The sequence below is a fragment of the Aethalodelphis obliquidens genome, unplaced genomic scaffold (genome assembly GCF_003676395.1).
Source record: "Aethalodelphis obliquidens isolate GAN/ISIS:26980383/991018 unplaced genomic scaffold, ASM367639v1 scaffold80, whole genome shotgun sequence".
Taxonomy (NCBI): domain Eukaryota; kingdom Metazoa; phylum Chordata; class Mammalia; order Artiodactyla; family Delphinidae; genus Aethalodelphis; species Aethalodelphis obliquidens.
In genome coordinates, this window is record NW_020838024.1 from 2516989 (window position 1) to 2537183 (window position 20195).

The 20195-nt window shown below is 37.1% G+C and overlaps 1 long non-coding RNA gene across 1 annotated transcript in view; it reads right to left on the reverse strand.

Moving 5' to 3' along the window:
* Positions 1 to 1573: 1573 nt before the first annotated feature.
* The window catches only part of LOC113612638 (uncharacterized), a 96489-nt gene continuing 77867 nt past the window's right edge, over positions 1574 to 20195 (reverse strand). Inside the window, exon 4 of the long non-coding RNA XR_003429911.1 lies at positions 1574 to 2097. This is a non-coding gene — a long non-coding RNA (uncharacterized LOC113612638). The remainder of the gene's footprint in view (positions 2098 to 20195) is intronic.

A 20195-nucleotide genomic window follows, 5' to 3' on the forward strand; every position in this document is an offset into this window, starting at 1 on the left:
ATCAATTTTGTCCAACACTTGGTAAGTCTCCACTGAGCCTGGCTATCAATAACCTAGTTTCTTTGTTCTTGGCAGTTATGATGAAATGGCGGGGGTGGGGCTGGAGTGATGACAACAAAAGTAGAAGGGCAAAACCCATACTTTGGTGCCCTGAGTCATTGCCATTCGTTAATACTTAGTATACTGCTCCATTTCACACACCTGCACTCACCTTTTCCATTGGACAGATTACTATACTCATTATGGTTATAGACTTATTATGGTTATAGACTGAACATAAACAAGATTTTCAGATAATTTAGTCCAAATTCCCTTAATTTGCAGTTAAGGAAATTAAATCTATACGCATGCAAATATGAAAATTTTATTTTCTCCCATAGCTTGTTCCTTTGTGCCAGAAATTCTGGAACATTTTAAGCAGAGGAAATAGGTACCAGCTATTTCAATACAACCTACAAAGATGACTAGAATTACAGTCTGAAACATTTTAAGCTGTGCTTTTAAACTGATTATTTCCAAGTTCCTGAAAAAAACAAAACAAAACCCTTAAATTCAAAGGATTTTCCAACGCCTACATTTCCTTTTGAGGAAAATCTTAATTTGGCTGATAGAAGTAGAAAAAAGTACGTGGAAAGCCAGACCACCCCGCAGTGACACCTCTGTCCTCCTATTTGGGGAGGCCTAGAAAAGGGGAGGTGTTTTTTATTAGTAAGGGGTGCGATGGTCCACTTTATGTGTCAACCTGGCCGGGCTACGGTACCCAGGGATTTGGTTTAACACCAGTCTAGATGTTCCTATGAAGGTATTTTTCAGATGTGATTAACATTTCAATCAGTAGACTTTGAATAAACCATAATGTGAGTGGACCTCACCCATCAGATGAAGGTCTCAAGAAAAAAAAAGACTGAAGGCTCCCTAGGAAGAAGGAGCTCTGCCTCCAGACTGCCTTCGGGCTTGAGCTGAAACGTCAGTTCTCCCCTGGTCTCCAGCCTGCTGGCCTGGCCTGCAACATTCTGACTTGCCGGGCCCCACAACTGCATAAGCCAATTTCTTAAAATCAGTCTCTTCTTCTCCCTCTTTATCCATATACATATGTCTATAGGTATGTAAATTTATACACACACACCCTACTGGCTTTGTCTCTCTGGACAAACCTTACTAACACTAAGGGTGTCACAGTGAGCCTGACACTGGCCCAAAGAATGGTTCAGCACTGACCACCACCTTTACTGGGAGAGACTCTGAACTTCCCAAGGCCAGCAGCAGGAGACACAAATGACCAAGCCTGAGACTTACCACCTGGCCGGGGTAGCCTGGGCAGTGCAGGATTTCTTGGGGAACCTGAACATCGTGTCTCATCTATCTCCCTTTGTGCCAATGGGACCTTCCTGGCCACAGAGGTTTTCCTGGCAAGGCACCAACTCTGAGAGGGGAAAGCCGGGGGGACAGTAATGACAAGCCCGGAGTTAGGGTCCTCTCTGTTCAAGGCCAATTTATCCTATCAAGACTGAACTAGCACACTGCAGCAGGACTCCCAATTCTTATGGAAAGAAATGTGAACTTAACAGTTACTGGAGGTCTCTTGGCAAGAAGGACATTTGTTTGTTCTCCATCCATTTCCTTATGTTTTTTGAGGTGCAGTGGTCCTCTCTGTTTCACATGAGACTGTTCTGTACCTGGCTGGGACCTCCAGGTCTCATGAAGAGAAGGTGAGTGTGTGAACTGGAGGGACAGGCATAGAGTTGTTTTTGGGCTCTGGATAGGAAGATCATTTCGTTCTGAACTTTAGTGATGCAGCAAGTGCCACAAGGTGGGATTGGCATTGTTTCCGGGGTTCAGCAACGTCAGAGTGTCCCTGCAATTCTTTTGATCGTTCATCCATGGTCACAGTGTGGCTGCTTCCATTCCAGGCAAGACTTTCTTCCACATTCATGGCAGGAAGAAGAGGTACAGAGTCACACAGCAGAAAAACAAATGCTCTCCAAATATCCCCAGCAGACAGTTGCTTATGTCTCATGGGCTAGATCTTGGATGTCTGGCCACTCCTAGCTGCATAGCTGCAAGGGAGCCTGGGGAAATATTTGGTTCTTCTAGTCTCTGTAGTAGAAGGAAGAAGAACTTTGTAGTATAGCTGTGTTTGATATGGATCTGAATCATACATTTTTAAATTAGTGTGATAAAATATTTTTGCATATTATGGGAAATTTTTGATATAATGCAACCCGCCACCACCACTACCCCCGCCCCCTCCCCCCACAAATAAACTTTTCTTTGAGGGCCACCCTGTAGATCAGGGTTTTCCAAATTGTGGGTTATGAGGGTTATTTAATGGGACTCAACTAGAGGGAGGAGAAGGAGAGGAATAGAGGAAGAGAAAAGAAGGGTGAGAGAGATTGAGGAAGAGGAGAAGGGTGAAAAATGGAAAATAATAGAAAATATCAGGATGAAACTTCTGTTTCAGCTAGACATGTTTTTTTTTCTTTACTCTTAGTTGCAGTCAAAAGAGATTGAAATCTACTGTCATAGAGCGTGCAAATAACACGTGTTTCGAGAGACTTTTGCATGCATGGCATTGTACAACTCTGACCATAGCAAGCTTAAGCATAGCAAACTTGGTCCCACACTCATTTAGCATCTTTATTAACTTGGTGTCTTCCCTGCCCCTTCTTCTCAGGCTTCAAAGACGTTATCTTCTGCTTAACAAAATCCACTTGTTCCTGCTACTCCCTTGCCACTTTTATTTCGTTGAGGTGTCATCCACCTGGAACTGATAGCCTACATTCATAACATCCATTTCTTCTCCTCCATTTCTCCTAAGAAATGGCTTCTATTTCCTCCCAGCCCAATATGCACTCTTAAAAGGGCCTTCATGTCAAATTCAGTCTTTCCTGCCAGCCAATGAAAATTCCTCATCACTTTGTAGAAGTGTGTGTTTTCGTTGGTCATGCTCGCCTTGAAACACTTTCCTCTGTGCTTTCTGATATACTCTTCTGACTGCCTTTCTCCCTTTCCTTCATCAACTCTGCTTCCTCCTGTTCTTTAAAACTGGGCTTCTGCCTTTTGCTCTCTACTCTTGCCATCTCTGTCTCTTTGTCTCTCTGTCTCTTTCTCTCTCTCCCTCTCCATCTGCCTCTTCTTCCCTCTCCCCCTCTCTCTCCTTCTCTGAGAGCTTGTCTCTCTCATAGATAAAATGATCATCAACTTTATGCTAATGATTCTGTTACTATATTGCCGGTTCTATTCTCTCACTCTCATCCTGTACCCCACTCTTGGAAGTCTTGAACTCAGCATATCTGAAATGAGAGGAATCACTTCCCCACTCAAAACAGGTTTTCCCTTCCAATTTCTCTAGCTCTATAAAATGTACAACTTTTCCAGTAGCCCAGGCAGGCATCACGGAAGCCATCTTTGCTTCTTTGCCCTTTTTATCCTTCACATCCTCCTAAAAGAACAGTCCCATGTCATGGGGCATGGAGTAGCTTCACTTGCTACTTGTTCTGCCCACTGGTGGAGTGAAATCAACTGAGAGGGTGTGGACCTACCATTCCACTTTTTTTTTTTTCTCATCTAAGCTAACGATTAATTCCTGGGATTTATTTCTTTGAAGAGAATCATTATTTTTGAAGTTCCAGATGCAAAATCCATTATCTCTTAATAGGAAAACATCAATTTTTTATTCCTTTAAGCATTGTTTTCAACATTTAAAACAATGCTGAGAGATATTAAACATGTAAATTATTCCCCCCATTTAAGAAACTATTTGGGGAAGGCAGCATGTAAATCAATGAAGTTAGAATATGCCCTCACACCATACACAAAATAAACTTGAAATGGCTTAAAGACTTAAATGTAACACAGGATACCATAAAACTCCTAGAGGAGAACATAGGCAAAACATTCTCTGATATAAATCATAGCAATGTTTTCTTAGGTCAGTCTCCCAAGGCAATAGAAATAAAAGCAAAAAGAAACAAATGGGACCTAATCAAACTTACAAGCTTTTGCACAGCAAAGGAAACCATAAACAAAAGGAAAAGACAACCTATGAAATGGGAGGAAATATTTGCAAAAGATGCGATTGACAAGGGCTTAATTTCCAAAATATATGAACAGCTCATACAATTCAATAACAACAACAAAAAAAACCCAAACAACTCAATAAAAAATGAGCAGAAGATCTAAATAGACATTTCTCCAAAGAAGACATACAGATGGCTAATAGGCACATGAAAAGATGCTCAGCTTCGCTAATTATCAGAGAAAGGCACATCAAAACTACAATGAGGCATCTCCTCACACTGGTCAAAATGGCCATCAATAAAAAGTCTACAAATAACGAATGCTGGAGAGGGTGTGGAGAAAAGGGAACCCTCCTATACTATTGGTGGGAACGTAAATTGGTAAAACCCACTATGGAAAACAGTATTGAGCGTCCTTAAAAAACTAAAAAGTAGAGTTGCCATTTGATCCAGCAATCCCACTCCTGGGCATATATCAGGAAATAACTCTAATTCTAAAATATACATGCACCCCAATGTTCACAGCAGCACTAGTTACAATAGCCAAGACATGGAAGCAACCTAAATGTCCATCGACAGATGAATGGATGAAGAAGATGTGGTACATATATACAGTGGAATATTACTCAGCCATAAAAAAGAATGAAATAACGTCATTTGCAGCAACATGGATGGACCTAGAGGTTATCATACTAAGTGAAGTAAGTCAGACAGAGAAAGACAAATACCATATGATATCACTTATATGTAGAATCTAAAATACGATACAAATGAACTTATTTACAAAACAGAAACAGACTCACAGACATAAAAAACAAACTTATGGTAACCAAAGAGGAAAGGGGGTGGGGAAGGGATAAATTAGGAGTTTGGGATTAGCAGATACAAACTACTATATATAAAATAGATAAACAACAAGGCCCTACTGTATAGCATAGGGAACTATATTCAATATCTTGTAATAAGCCATAATGGAAAAGAAAAAAATATATATATGTATAGACACACACACACATACATGTATAACTGAATCACTTTGCTGTACACCAGAAACTAACACAACATTGTAAATCAACTATACTTCAATAAAAAAAATTTTTAAAAAGAGATTATTTGGCAATACATCTAAAGAGTCATGAAGCATTTGTACCATTTGACAAAATAATCAAAATTCCAAGAAAAGAACAGGCTAGAATCTAAAGGTATTCATTATAGATCTATGGAAAAATAGAAAGCAATCTAACAGTTAATAGAAAAATGGCTTGGTAAATTATGCATGAGAAATTACCAGTTTCAATTAGATATGATGCAGCCATTAAAAGTGATAATGGCAAAAATCAAGTAGCAACCTAAAAATATACAGAAGAAAAACCCAGAATATAAATTGTGTTTCTGCTATGATTACAGCTAAGTTAAAATTGGGTATGTATTCTGGCAAGAACTGGAAAGAAATGTGGAAAAATAATTTATTTTATTTTAAGATGGTAGAATCTTTTAAATTTCATTTTCATTTCTTCATTTATTTCAAAAGGCATGGCATAGGCTGTGTGGTATGGACTATGACTTACAGTGAAAAATGTATTTTATATCCTCTACTAGGATACACACACACACTCATGTATGTAAATTGTATTTCATTATATTGTCATTATAAGATACACAATTTTTTACATTGTAACATCTCTAAAATTGGGATGCATGTTACAATTGATGGGATCTTGAACTAATAAATGTCAGCCTTTTTTTCTCTCTTGGAGATACATAAATTCATGGTGCCTGTCATAAGTTTCATGACACAGTTACCGTATATGATATATTGTGACATTTTCTCTTCTTTTCTATTTTGTATCTTTTTTATTTTTTAATATTGGAAGCAACTCACTAAATTGAGTCTTACAACTCATTAATGCAGAAGCTGGCAAACTATGGGTAGGGTTTTTGTATGGCCCATGAGCCAAGAATGGTTTTTGAATACTTGGAAAAGAGAAAAAGAAGAACATTTCATGATATGCAACAATTAAAAGAAATTCAAGCTTCAGTGTCATAAATTTTTCTTGGAACCCAGGCATTCACTCATTTTTATATCATCTATGACTACTTTAACATTGCAAGGACAGACTTGAGTAGCTGTGACAGAGACCATATGGCTACAAAGCTTGAAATATTTATCATGTGGCTCTTTATAAATCAAGTTTGCAGAACCTACACTAATGTATGGCAGCTCATTGTTTAGAACACTTCTGATGTAGTAGCAGGAACACAGAGAAAGAAGAGCTGGATCCAAATTTTGGCTCCACCATTGCTACTACCTTTTCATTTACAAATAGATAGCATGCCTACCTGATAGTGGTGAGTTTTGTGTGATCATTTATCTAAAATGCTTGGCCCATAGTAGCTACTTGAAAAGTGTTAGGTATTTTTCCTCTTTCCTTTTAAATGTTTCTTAAGCCATGCCCCCCACGATTTTCCATCACAGATAATGATAATTACTACCATGCCACCATCCCCTTTCCAGGGCAGTCTTGAGGGCAAAGTCCAAAGTGGTCTTCCACAAGTGTGAAATTTTTGATGTTTCACATTTTATCCTAAAATTTCAAAGGGGTTTTTCATTCTATTCCAAGGTATATCCATGTTTGTTTCAATATAAAAGTAATTTTTAGGTCGAATAAAATGGGCAATCCTGGAAGATTTACCATGTTTGTCTTGGGGCTTTGTGTGTATCTTTGCTCAGTGCTATGTACCTGCATTTCCCAGTTTGAGAAGCACAGGTTTATACATGAGATTTGTTGTTGTTGTCATTGTTTTAAGAACTTTCTTTTCCAGAACTTACCTTTGTCATTTGGTTGTAGTTAATAGGAGTGACGAGAAGCTATTTTTAAAGGAGTCCATTCAAGTTGGGTTTGAGAATGGAAGATGCTAGTACTTAGGAAGGATCATTAAAACCAAAGATCAGTCCTGAGCTTGCAGGTGCAAAGCTGATGTTTTCTAGAGTTCCCTGAAGCAGTTAGGATTAGTTGGACTTACTCAGCTGATGGAGCTCACAAGACACTCATGTCAGAGGTTTATTGAATGATTTGCAAAAAGAAATTATCAAATGCACTGGAACAATATCATTGCTTTTTCTCCCTACAGATAAAGTTATATGGAAAGCCAAATCACAGCCAGAAAGCTGCTTGCTGAGCATAGAATCAGAGGAGTATCTGAATGATCTTCATGGCTATTGTATCAAACTTAGAAGTCTTGGCATATCCATTTGCATGCTGGGTGCGTGCCTACCAATCAAACCAGAACACCCATGTTCATCAGTCAGAGTCTCCTATACAGTGTTAAAGGTAGCTGACACATTACATTCTTAACCTTGGGGTTTTTCCCTTTTCTTGATTCCAAGCCAACCTTCCCCTTCCCTACCAAATACACTTCTGCATACTCATTCTTTCTTCAGATGTTAAAACCATTGATTAGCGTACAGTGGTGTAATTCAATGTGTATCCCATAGGATAATAAATAAGCTTGGAAATTTTGGGGTAAGTGAAGTTAAATTTATTGTTGTGGGACTTCTCAGAGTTTTTATGTATTAATGTGAATCATGAAACTCCAAGAAGGGAGCCTACTATGTGACATGTCTCAAACTTTTTTTCTGTATATTTGATTTCTCAGAGCATCTCTCAGGACTAATAGAAGTAGAAAATGCTGGGCTCCAGTTCTCTTCCCTTCACATTTGTTCAAGTCTTGATAACATTATAGGTCCTAGTAATACCATCAACCTAAAGAAATCTTACCGTGTTAGAGTGACTTCTGCAGGAAGATCATCTTACCTGGTTTATATTGAATCCATCTGCTTAAATTTCTGAGTTGAAATGAGGTCACCTAACATACTGATATATTCATATAACAAATATATATACATATATATGTATTTTTTACTAAAATGATAGTAACCACATTTGAAAAATAAATTGGCTAAAGAAAGGATTACTGCTGTCCTCACCATCCTAATTCAACAATGAGCAAAAAAACTAAGGATTTCTTTGGTATGCTCTTAGAGTTTTTCCTCAGTAAATAAATTTTTAAAAATTTTACCTAAGTCATTCATTTAAAAAAATAATTAAAAGTACCTAGTTTTCACTGTTTTGATATTCAGGTCTTGCTTTAAAATCATCAATTTAGAAACATCTTCCAAAAGGTTGTCTAATCCTTTCCCATACATACAGAAAATATGGTGCTTAATCCATCTGAAATATGTTCACCTGCTACTATATTTAAAGATATTTCCAAGAAAGGGAAAGACAGAATTTACTGTCATCAGTTATTCTTTCTCGTGTCTGCCTATCTCCTCCACCGTAATGGTTGCCTTCCTTCCTGCAATATTTGGGGAAAGGGAAGTATGCTTCAAGTCTACATCTCAGTAAGTCTGTGCAGCTTCTCCATTGTCCTATGGCTTCTACCCACAGCTCCTAGGGTCATCTTGGGCCTCTGTTCACTTCACTCTTGGTCACTGCCCAGAATTCTGGGCTGCAATGCCAAATGATTTCACCGGGGGATGGGGTAGGGGTAGGGGGCTCAGGTAGAGGAGGCCACAATTCCCACATTGTTAAGTAATAGAATTTTACTGGATATTTGTGTGTTTAAAAAAAGAAGAAGAAGAGAAATTTCAGTTCATCCCAAAACAGGAAGCAATATTAGACATTACTCTTCTTATAAGTCCAGTGTCTTCCCTGTCACTCGTAGTTTCTGAAGCCAGGCCTGCTGCTATGCTACTGGGAGCTGCCTCTCCTTTTTCTGTCTTCCTAGATGTCAGCTTACCATCCCCAAATTGCTGTTACTTTCTAGTGCAGAGCAATCTATCCAGCTAACCCAGTAGTTCTTCACTGGGGACAATTTTTTCCCTTCCCCAGGGGACATTTGTCAATATCTGGAGACATTTTTGATTGTCATGACTGAGCAGTGAGGTGCTACTGGCATCTAATGGGTAGAGGCCATGGATGCTGCTAAATATCCTACACTGTACAGGACAGGTTCCCATAACAAAGAATTATCCAGCTTAAAATGTCAGTAATGCAGACACTGAGAAACCCTGATCTAATTCCAAACCAAGCCAACCAAACTAGGATCAGGGCATAAGTCTGCAAATCCAGATTCTGATCAAGTTTTTTTGCTAAACAATGGGCCAATTACATCAAGACTCCACCCTTAGCAATATAAAGAATCAACCAACTTTTCTCTAGCATATCCTTATTTGATTTTTGAGCAGTGACCATGCCTACTAATTTTTTAAAAGTAAGAAGAGCAGTAGAAACATTTTTACTTCCCCTGTTCAGAAAAAGTCCTTTAAGGCTGGAGATTTTTTATTCCAGTTACAATTGTGTCCAAACTGCTTTTCTTTTGTGTAAGTATAAACACTCCTTTTTCTGAAGCCTTACTAAAAGAGATACTGTGTTGAGCCTCTGCCGGTGGCAGAAAACCACGAACCATGCCCATGATGGGCGACTCTGCAGCTGCAGAAGTCAGGAGATTAGTGCTGTGGTCAGAATACGACTTATTTGTGTAGTTTATTTTGCTTGAGTGTCGCGCACGTCTCATCACAGTGCTTGCCTTATTGTATCATAATTCCCTAGTTACCTATTTGACTCCAGTACTCGGTCTACTGCACTTCTCAAATGTAAGGTCCTTAAAGGCATCTCCAATCCCAGGACAGTGTGGGGCCCATAGAAGTCCCTCAATGGTTGTTTGCTGAATAAATACATGAGTAACTGCTCAGTAGAACCAGGTAGAAATGAAATAACATAGTCTAAGTTTAGGTTGAAGTATAAAGAAGGACTTGCAATAATTATGCACATGTGGAAAAGTAAAGTTCCAGTCACATGAATGCAAAGTTTCACAATACTAATTCCTTTAGAGAGTGATTTTTTAAAAAGCAATTTTCGTTTTCATCTACTTCCTCTGGTCCCATTTACTCAGAGAAAGAAAATGGCAATTCTAAAAAATAATGTATGTAAACACACAAATGTCTTTTAACTGTTTCTGTGACCTGTAAGGATCTAAAACTGGAGTATGTATCAGAAATGCATAGAGAGGTCCCAACCCTAGAGATTTTAAGCAATATGATATGAGGCCCAGGAAACTGGCATTTTAAAGAAATACAGCTTGTGGGACTTCCCTGGTGATGCAGTGGTCGGGAATACACCTGCCAGTGCGGGGTTTACGGGTTTGATCCCTGGTCGGGGAAGATCACACATGCTACGGAGCAACTAAGCTGATGAGCCACAACTATTGAAGCCTGCGTGCCTAGAGCCTGTGCTCTGCAACAAGAGAAGCCATCACAATGAGAAGCCCGTGCACCTCAACGAAGAGGAGCCCCCGCTCGCCGCAACTAGAGAAAGTCCACGCGCACAGCAATGAAGATCCAACACAGCCAAAAATAATTAATTAATTAATTAAAAAAATAAATACAGCTTGTGATTCTGATGTAGTTCATTTGGAGTCTCATTTTGAGAGACACTGTTTGTAACAATAGCTCATAAACTAAGGTATGACTTGGAGCTATTGGAAGAGTTTCCTAAAAGTGAAGACAACAACGACAATAATAATAACAATAATTCATGTTCTCAGACCTCAGCCTACTGGTGTTTATTCCCATGCACTAGTAAAACATGACTTTTAGGAGAAATGTGGCTGGAATCCCTTAAATCTTGTCCACCTACAGTCTGAATTGGTCATGTTCTAGACTGGAGAGGGCATAACTCCAACCACAGCTTAATTTAAGTGGCCCAGCTCAGTGAAAAAGGGGACTATCAAGAAGCAAAGTTCATTAAAGTAGGATGCAAAGACAGATGCAGACTTCCTCAAGGAGAATTCTAAATGCCTGTGAGGGCTTTGTAGCAAGTTTGCTGTCACTGTTTATTAATTTTGGCTCATTTTATTTCAAACCACAGGGTTTTAGTTGGGCTTAACAAAATGTTTTATTCTTATTACTCTTATGTTTAAAAGTCATCAGTAGGTTTAATAAAATGAAATGAAGGTGGAAGTGAATAATAAAAGAGAGAGGAGACAAGTTTTACTCCAGTAACTAGGCAAGGGCTGGTAGAAAGAAAGGAAGGTGAAACACAAAGAGTCTGCCTAGAGTCTGAGAGTAGGAACCCAGATGTTGCATGTTGTGGCCAAACCCCAGGAAGTGAAACAGCACTGAGGAAGGTGAGACACCAGCCCACGTCCAACTCACCAAGAGTTTATCTGCCAGAGTCCCAAGAGACCTGGATCCTTCCACTGTAGAAGGCTCCCCAAGATAGGAAAGGAATGCTCAATCATCACTTTTTTGGGGTGGGGGTTGCCACACTGCATGGCTTATGGGATGTGGGATCTTATTACCCTAACCCTAACCCAATCAGGGATCAAATATGGGCCCTCGGTAGTGAAAGTGCAGAGTCCACTGGACTGCCAGAAAATTCCCCCTCAAGGACCACTTTCTAACCTACAGCTCCTTATACTTTCACTGCACACTCCTCATCTAGCAGAAGCTCCAAAGAGCAGGGACTTTGTTTGCTCACTTCTGTCCTCAATTTTTTAGTTGCCCAGAGATGTAGTTCTTGATATTTTGAATACAAGTATATATAAACAAACACCAAATCCAACATCTCAGGATCTCGTGGGCAAGAAGGAAAATGTTGTTCCAAGCAACAGGCAGTAAGTTCTAAGAGGGACAGCTGGATAAATAGTACAAAGATCATGGTCTTCTGATAAGCTTTATTTTTCTTATTTCTGGTACAAACACTCTTAATTTGATAAAAACTGAATTCTGGTAACTATTGGTAAATGCCTGTACCAGTTTAAAGGAACAGAAGTTGGGATATATGTTAAGAACAAAGGAAACTAGCCAACAGGTCATTAGAATGCTTTCATGTCTTTCACTTTGGACAAGGTAAACATCAAAATAATATTTGAAAGGTGAACTTCATAAAACAAAACAACAGAAAGTGATGATTCATCCAAATACTTCATTTTCAGAGATTATTTATAATTCAGTATGTTGACATTATCTCTCCTAGAATGGGTTTTTTTTTTTTTCACACCACCATCCACACCCCACCACGGTTTTCCCCCCTTGGTGTCCATACATTTTTTCTCTATATCTGTGTCTCAACTTCTGCCCTGCAAGCCGGTTCATCTGTAACATTTTTCTAGGTACCACATACATGCGTTAATATACGATATTTGTATTTCTCTTTCTTACTTACTTCACTCTGTATGACAGTCTCTAGATCCATCCACGTCTCAACAAATGACTCAATTTCGTTCCTTTTTATGGCTGAGTAATATTCCATTGTGTATATGTACCACAACTTCTTTATCCATTCATCTATTGATGGGCATTTAGGTTGCTTCCATGACCTGGCTATTGTAAATAGTGCTGCAATGAACATTGGGGTGCATGTGTCTTTTTGAATTATGGTTTTCTCTGGGTATATGCCCAGTCATGGGATTGCTGGATCATATGGTAATTCTATTTTTAGTTTTTTAAGGAACCTCCATACTGTTCTCCATAGTGGCTGTATCAATTTACATTCCCACCAACAGTGCAAGAGGGTTCCCTTTTCTCCACACCCTCTCCAGCATTTGTTGTTTCTGGATTTTCTGATGATGCCCATTCTAACTGGTGTGAGGTAATACCTCATTGTAGTTTTGATTTGCATTTCTCTAATAATTAGTGATGTTGAGCAGCTTTTCATGTGCTTCTTGGCAAACTGTATGTCTTTTTTGGAGAAATATCTATTTAGGTCTTCTGCCCATTTTTGGATTGGGTCATTTGTTTCTTTAATATTGGGCTGCATGAGCTCTTTATATATTTTGGAGATTAATCCTTTGTCCGTTGATTCACTTGCAAATATTTTCTCCCATTCTGAGGGTTGTCTTTTCGTCTTGTTTATGGTTTCCTTTGCTGTGCAAAAGCTATTAAGCTTCATTAGGTCCCATTTGTTTATTTTTGTTTTTATTTCCATTACTCTAGGAGGTGGATCAAAAAAGATCTTGCTGTGATTTATTTCAAAGAGTGTTCTTCCTATGTTTTCCTCTAAGAATTTTATAGTGTCCCATCTTAAATTTAGGTCATGAATCCATTTTGAGTTTACTTTTGTGTATGGTGTTAGGGAGTGTTCTAATTTCTTTCTTTTACATGTAGCTGTCCAGTTTTCCAAGCACCACTTATTGAAGAGACTGTCTTTTCTCTATTGTATATCTTTGCCTCCTTTGTCAAAGATTAGTTGACCATAGGTGCGTGGGTTTATCTCTGTGCTTTCTATCTTGTTCCATTGATCTATGTTTCTGTTTTTGTGCCAGTACCATATTTTCTTGATTACTGTAGGTTTGTAGGATAGTCTGAAGCCAGGGAGTCTGGTTCTTCCAGCTCCGTTTTTATCCCTCAAGACTGCTTTGGCTATTCAGCGTCTTTTGTGTCTCCATACAAATTTTAAGATGATTTGTTCTAGTTCCATAAAAAATGCCATTGGTAATTTGAGAGGGATTGCATTGAATCTGTAGGTTGCTTTGGGTAGTATAGTCATTTTCACAATATTGATTCTTCCAATCCAAGAACATGGTATATCTCTTCATCTGTTGGTATCATCTTTAATTTCTTTCATCAGTGTCTTATAGTTTTCTGCATACAGGTCTTTTGTCTCCCTAGATAGGTTTATTCCTAGGTATTTTATTCTTCTTATTGCAATGGTAAATGGGAGTGTTTCCTTAATTTCTCTTTCAGATTTTTCATCTGAAAAATGAAATGAATGAATGATTAGTGTATAGGAATGCAAGAGATTTCTGGGCATTAATTTTGTATCCTGCAACTTTACCAAATTCATTGATTAGCTCTGGTAGTTTTCTGGTGGTATTTTTAGGATTCTCTATGTATAGTATCATGTCATCTGCAAACAGTGACAGTTTTACTTCTTCTTTTCCGATTTGTATTCCTTTTATTTCTTTTTCTTCCTGATTGCCGTGGCTAGGACTTCCACAACTATGTTGAATAATAGTGGTGAGAGTGGACATCCTTGTCTTGTTCCTGATCTCAGAGGAAATGCTTTCAGTTTTTCACCATTGAGAATGATGTTTGCTGTGGGTTGTCATATATGGCCTTTATTCTGTTGAGGTAGGTTCCCTCTATGCCCACTTTCTGGAGAGTTTTTATCATAAATAGGTGTTGAATTTGTCAAAAGCTTTTTCTGCCTCTACTGAGATGATCATATGGTTTTTATTCTTCAATTTGTTAATATGGTGTATCACATTGATAGATTTGTGTATATTGAAGAATCCTTGCATCCCTGGGATAAATCCCATTTGATCGTGGTGCATGATCCTTTTAATGTGTTGTTGGATTCTGTTTGCTAGCATTTTGTTGAGGATTTTTGCATCTATATTCATCAGTGATATCGGTCAGTAATTTTCTTTTTTTGTAGTATCTTTGTCTGGTTTTGGTATCAGGGTGATGGTGGCCTCACAGAATGAGTTTGGGAGTTTTCTTTGCTCTGCAATTGTTTTGGAAGAGTTTGAGAAGGATGGGTGTTAGCTCTTCTCTAACTGTTTGATACAATTCACCTGTGAAGCCATCTGCTCCTGGACTTTTGTTTGTTAGAAGATTTTTAATCACAGTTTCAATTTCATTACTTGTGATTGGTCTGTTCATATTTTCTCTTTCTTCCTGGTGCAGTCTTGGAAGGTTATACCTTTCTAAGAATTTGTCCATTTCTTCCAGGTTGTCCATTTTATAGGCATAGAGTTGCTTGTAGTAGTCTCGTAGGATGCTTTGTATTTCTTTGGTGTCTGTTGTAACTTCTCCTTTTTCATTTCTAATTTTATTGATTTGAGTCCTCTCCCCCTTTTTCTTGATGAGTCTGGCTAATGGTTTATCAATTTTGTTTATCTTCTCAAAGAACCAGCTTTTAGTTTTATTGATCTCTGCTATTGTTTTCTTTGTTTCTATTTCATTTATTTCTGCTCTGATCTTTATGATTTCTTTCCTTCTGCTAACTTTGTGTTTTGCTTGTTCTTCTTTCCCTAGTTCCTTTGGTGTAAGGTTAGATTGTTTACTTGAGATTTTTCTTGTTTCTTGAGGTAGGCTTGTATAGCTATAAACTTCCCTCTTAGAACTGTTTTTGCTGCATCCCATAAGTTTTGGGTCGTCGTGTTTTCATTGTCATTTATCTCTAGGTATTTTTTGATTTCCTCTTTGATTTCTTCAGTGATTTCTTGGTTATTTAGTAACGTATTGTTTAGCCTCCATGTTTTTGTGTTTTTTACGTTTTTTCCCCCTGTAATTCATTTCTAATCTCATAGCGTTGTGGTCAGAGAAGATGCTTGATATGATTTCAAATTTCTCTAAATTTACTGAGGTTTGATTTGTGATCCTATCAGGATGTGGTCTATCCTGGAGAACGTTCTGTGTGCACTTGAGAAGAAAGTGTAATCTGCTGTTTTGGGATGGGATGTCCTATAAATATCAATTAAATCTATCTGGCCTATTGTGTCATCTAAAGCTTCTGTTTCCCTATTTATTTTCATTTTGGTAATCTGTCCATTGGTGTAAGTGAGGTGTTAAAGTCCCCCAGTATTATTGTGTTACTGTTGATTTCCTCTTTTATAGCTGTTAGCAGTTGACTTATGTATTGAGGTGCTCCTATGTTGGGTGTATATATATTTATAATTGTTATATCTTCTTCTTGGATTGATCCCTTGATCATTATGTAGTGTCCTTCCTTGTCTCTTGTAACATTCTTTATTTTAAAGTCTATTTTATCTGAAATGAGTATAGCTACTCCAGCTTTCTTTTGATTTCCATTTGCATGGAATACCTTTTCCATTCTCTCACTTTCAGTCTGTATGTGTCCCTAGGTCTGAAGTGGGTCTCTTGTAGACAGCATATATATGGGTCTTGTTTTTGTATCCATTCAGCAAGCCTGTGTCTTTTGGTTGGAGCAATTAATCCATTCACATTTAAGGTAATTGTTGATATGTATGTTCCTATGACAATATTCTTAATTGTTTTGGGTTTGTTTTTGTAGGTCCTTTTCTTCTCTTGTGTTTCCCACTTAGAGAAGTTCCTTTAGCATTTGTTGTAGAGCTGGTTTTGTGCTGCTGAATTCTCTTAGCTTTTGCTTGTCTGTAAATCTTTTTATTTCTCCATCAAATCTGAATGAGATTCTTGCTGGGTAGAGTAATCTTGGTTGTAGGTTCTTCCCTTTCATCACTTTAAGTACATCATGCCACTCCCTTCTGGCTTGTAGAGTTTCTGCTGAGAAATCAGCTATTAATCTTATGGGAGTTCCCTTGTATGTTATTTGTCATTTTTCCCTGGATGCTTTCAATAATTTTTCTTTGTCTTTAATTTTTGCCAATTTCATTACTATGAGTCTCAGCGTGTTTCTCCTTGGGTTTATCCTGTATGGGACTCCTGCGCTTCCTGGACTTGGGTGGCTATTTCTTTTCCCACGTTAGAGAAGTTTTCGACTATAATCTCTTCAAATATTTTCTCGGTTCCTTTCTCTCTCTCTTCTCCTTCTGGGACCCCTATAATGCAAATGTTGTTGTGTTTAATGTTTTCCCAGAGGTCTCTTAGGCTGTCTTCGTTTCTTTTCATTCTTTTTTCTTTATTCTGTTCCACAGCAGTGAATTCCACCATTCTGTCTTCCAGGTCACTTATCCATTTTTCTGCCTCAGTTATTCTGCTATTGATTCCTTCTAGTGTAGTTTTCATTTCAGTTATTATATTGTTCATCTCTGTTTGTTTGTTCTTTAATTCTTCTAGTTCTTTGTTAAACATTTCTTGCATCTTCTTGATCTTTGCCTTCATTCTTCTTCTGAGGTCCTGGATCATCTTCACTATTATTATTCTGAATCCTTTTTCTGGAAGGTTGCCTATCTCCATTTTATTCAGTTATTTTTCTGGCATTTTATCTTGTTCCTTCATCTGGTATATAGCCCTCTGCCTTTTCATCTTGTCTATGTTTCTGTGAATGTGGTTTTTGTTCTAGAATGGGTTTTTAAAGACTTCTTTGAGAAGGTGTGAGAGAAAACTTTTCAAATAAAATGACAATTTATTTGGTCAAAAATATTTGTAAGGCCTTCAAGACATTTGTGTAGCCCCCTTCTTTAGGCACTAAAAATTTGTTAATTTTTAAATTTAAAAAAATTTTCATGCACATCTGTATTTCTTGGTTCTGGTCAGTAGCCAGAGAAAGATGGAGAAAAAGATATGATCCCATCCCAAGCAGAGGGTGATGGGTATTTCTAGCTGTGTAAAATTTATGTTCTGCCTTAAAATATTTCTTAGTTTATTATTCAGGATCCAATTTGTTGCATTTTTCTGATAATGCAACACCAGCAAAACTGGCATATTATACAGGCTTGTACTTGATCTTAACAAAATAAAACAAAGGCAAAAATTAGGCTTATTTTTCCAGGAAAAAAAAATATCTGGAGAAAGTACACTTAAAGATGTAATGGAAAAGTATTAACTAAAGTTGTTTGGTAGTCAAAATTTAACTGTTTAGTGTTAACTAAAACTGTTTGGTAACATACAGGTGTGAATAGATACATCTGGTGTTTTTTAGAAAGGCACAAAGACTTAATATTTTAAAACATATTCTTTCCAGTAGAACTGACAATGTAGATTCCTTCATGGGTTTATGACTCTTTTGTCACACAAATTAGTCAAAAGCTAAAAGTTGTCCTACATTTTGCTTCTGGAGCTCTTTAAATTTCCATTCCTTCTTTTGGGAGAATTTGGTTCTGGTTCACCCAATAATGCTTCAAATCTGAGTCCAATAACTTGCTAGACCTGCATAGCAGTGTCTGAGATCCACAAGCAAGATCTGCGTGAAACCCCAAAAGCTTCATCAGTAAAACATTTGATGGAATTCTTAAAAACTTCTTGTGTCATTTGAAAGCATAGGAGAAACAAGACCCTCTAGACCACCTAGTCCCTTAATTGAAGACTACAACTCATCACGGATGCCCTAAGCAGTCAACAGTTCTGGCTAGACAATTAGATTTTGGCTTTTTGGTTCATAGCATATATATACTTGATATACATATTTAGATTGCCTTAGGGTTTTTATTCTTAATATATGTAATCATAATAAAATAATGTAGAACTGCAAAGAATAGGTGATTAGGCCAAACATATTCTCAGTAAAGATATACCCTTGAAGCTATTGATTGTTTGGTTTTTGACCATATTTTACTATCTTGAGGATTTCTTAGTTATATAGTGAACACACCTTCTCCATCCCTGTCACCAAGAGAACATAAGAGAGCAAGAGTGAGAGAAGACTAGTTCAAGGAATTTTATCACATTTCTAGACTCAGGAGGCAATTTGGAAGACTGAATTTAAATGTCAAAAAAGTGTAATTTTAAGATATTTCTCATTGGCTTAAGAAGATAGGATCAAAGTATTTTTAATTTGGATTATCTGGTAATTTCTAAATGTATTTCTATGTATACCATGCATATGATGATTCCAGCCTTCTCTATATTTTCCACTTCCCCGTGGATGACTGACATCTTCCCTTTCCCAGCTCTCAGGAGATGACCTTGATGTTTTCATGCATAGGTAATAAAAGCATTGTGCATGTGCAGCCCATCTGCCTTCCTCTACTCTTACAAAAAAATTTTTTTTTGCATCAGTTTATTAAGTAGCCAATAGAGTATAAGATATTGCTGAATATATCTTAAGATGCAACTCATTCTATAAGTATTCTGCATATCTCTTTGCAACTGACTTGGCTAAGAGTTTTATTTTAGTAACTATCTGTTTGTTTATTTAGTTTTAGTCCCAATTCTCTTTGTTGTCCTATTTGTTATATATTGATATCTGTCTCTTGTAGCCACAGTGGCTTGGAAATTAAGGTAGAGTTTATTTGACAGAAATTCTGGTTTTAAATTATGTTTTTTATAATTTATAAATTGTCTTTTCCTAAAGACATTTTAAAAAAAGCCTTGTTTTTCAAAATTGAAATTGATTCTAAAACAATAAAAATTGAGTTGTTTTCTTTTTATTAAATTTTGAGAGTTTGCTATTATATTCTGGATGTAAATCCTTTATCAGATATATTATTTATAAATATTTTCTTCCAGTCTGTAATTTGTCTTTCTATTTTCTTAACAGTGTCCTCTGAGGAGCAGAAGTTTTAAATTCTGACAGAGTTCAATATATCACTTCCTTTTACGACTCATGCCAATGAGTCATAACATCATATCATTCATTTTATGACTCATACCTATAAGCCACTCATATCCTATCTATGAAATCTTTGCCTAATCCAAGGTCACAAAGATTTTTTTTTCCTTTATTTTCCACTAGAAGTTTTACAGTTCCTGGTTTTACATGTAGGTCTATGATCCATTTTGACTTAATTTTTGTATGGTGATGGGAGATACAGATCCAAGTTCAATTTTTTGCCTGTGGATATCCAAATCTCCAGCATCTCTTGTTGAAAAGTCTGTTTTTTCCCTCATTGAATTGTCTTTATACTTCTATCAAAAATCAGTTGTGTATATATGTGTTCATCTATTTGGGGGCTCATTCTTTTCCATTGATCTATATTTCTATCTTGGTGCCAACATCTCATTGAGTTGATTACTGTAACTTTGTAATGTCTTGATACCAAGTGGTGTTAGTCCTCTAATTTCTTTGTTCTTTCTCAAAATTATTTTGGCTAGTCTAGGTCCTATGCATTTCCATCTGAATTTTAGAATCAATTTGTCAATTTCTATCAAAAAGCCTGCTGAAATTTTGATTGGGATTGTGTTGAATCTACAGATCAACTTGGAGAAAATTGAAATCTTAATAATACTGAGTCTTCCAACCCATGAATATATCTCTAGATTCATATCCAATATATTGGGTTGACCAAAGAGTTCACTGTAACATTTTAAGATGTTATGGAAAAACCTGAACGAACTTTCTGGCCAATCCAATATATCTCTATTAATTTTGGTTTTCAATTTTTCTAAGCAATGTTTTATTGTTTTCAGTATATAAGTCATTGGTTTTGAAGAATTTGATTATGATGTGCCTTGGTGTAGTTTTCTTTATTTTTCTTGTGCTTGAATTTGTGGGTTTATAATTTTCATCAAACTTGAAAAGTTTTTGGCTATTATTTTTTCAAATATTTTTTCTGCCTTCCCCT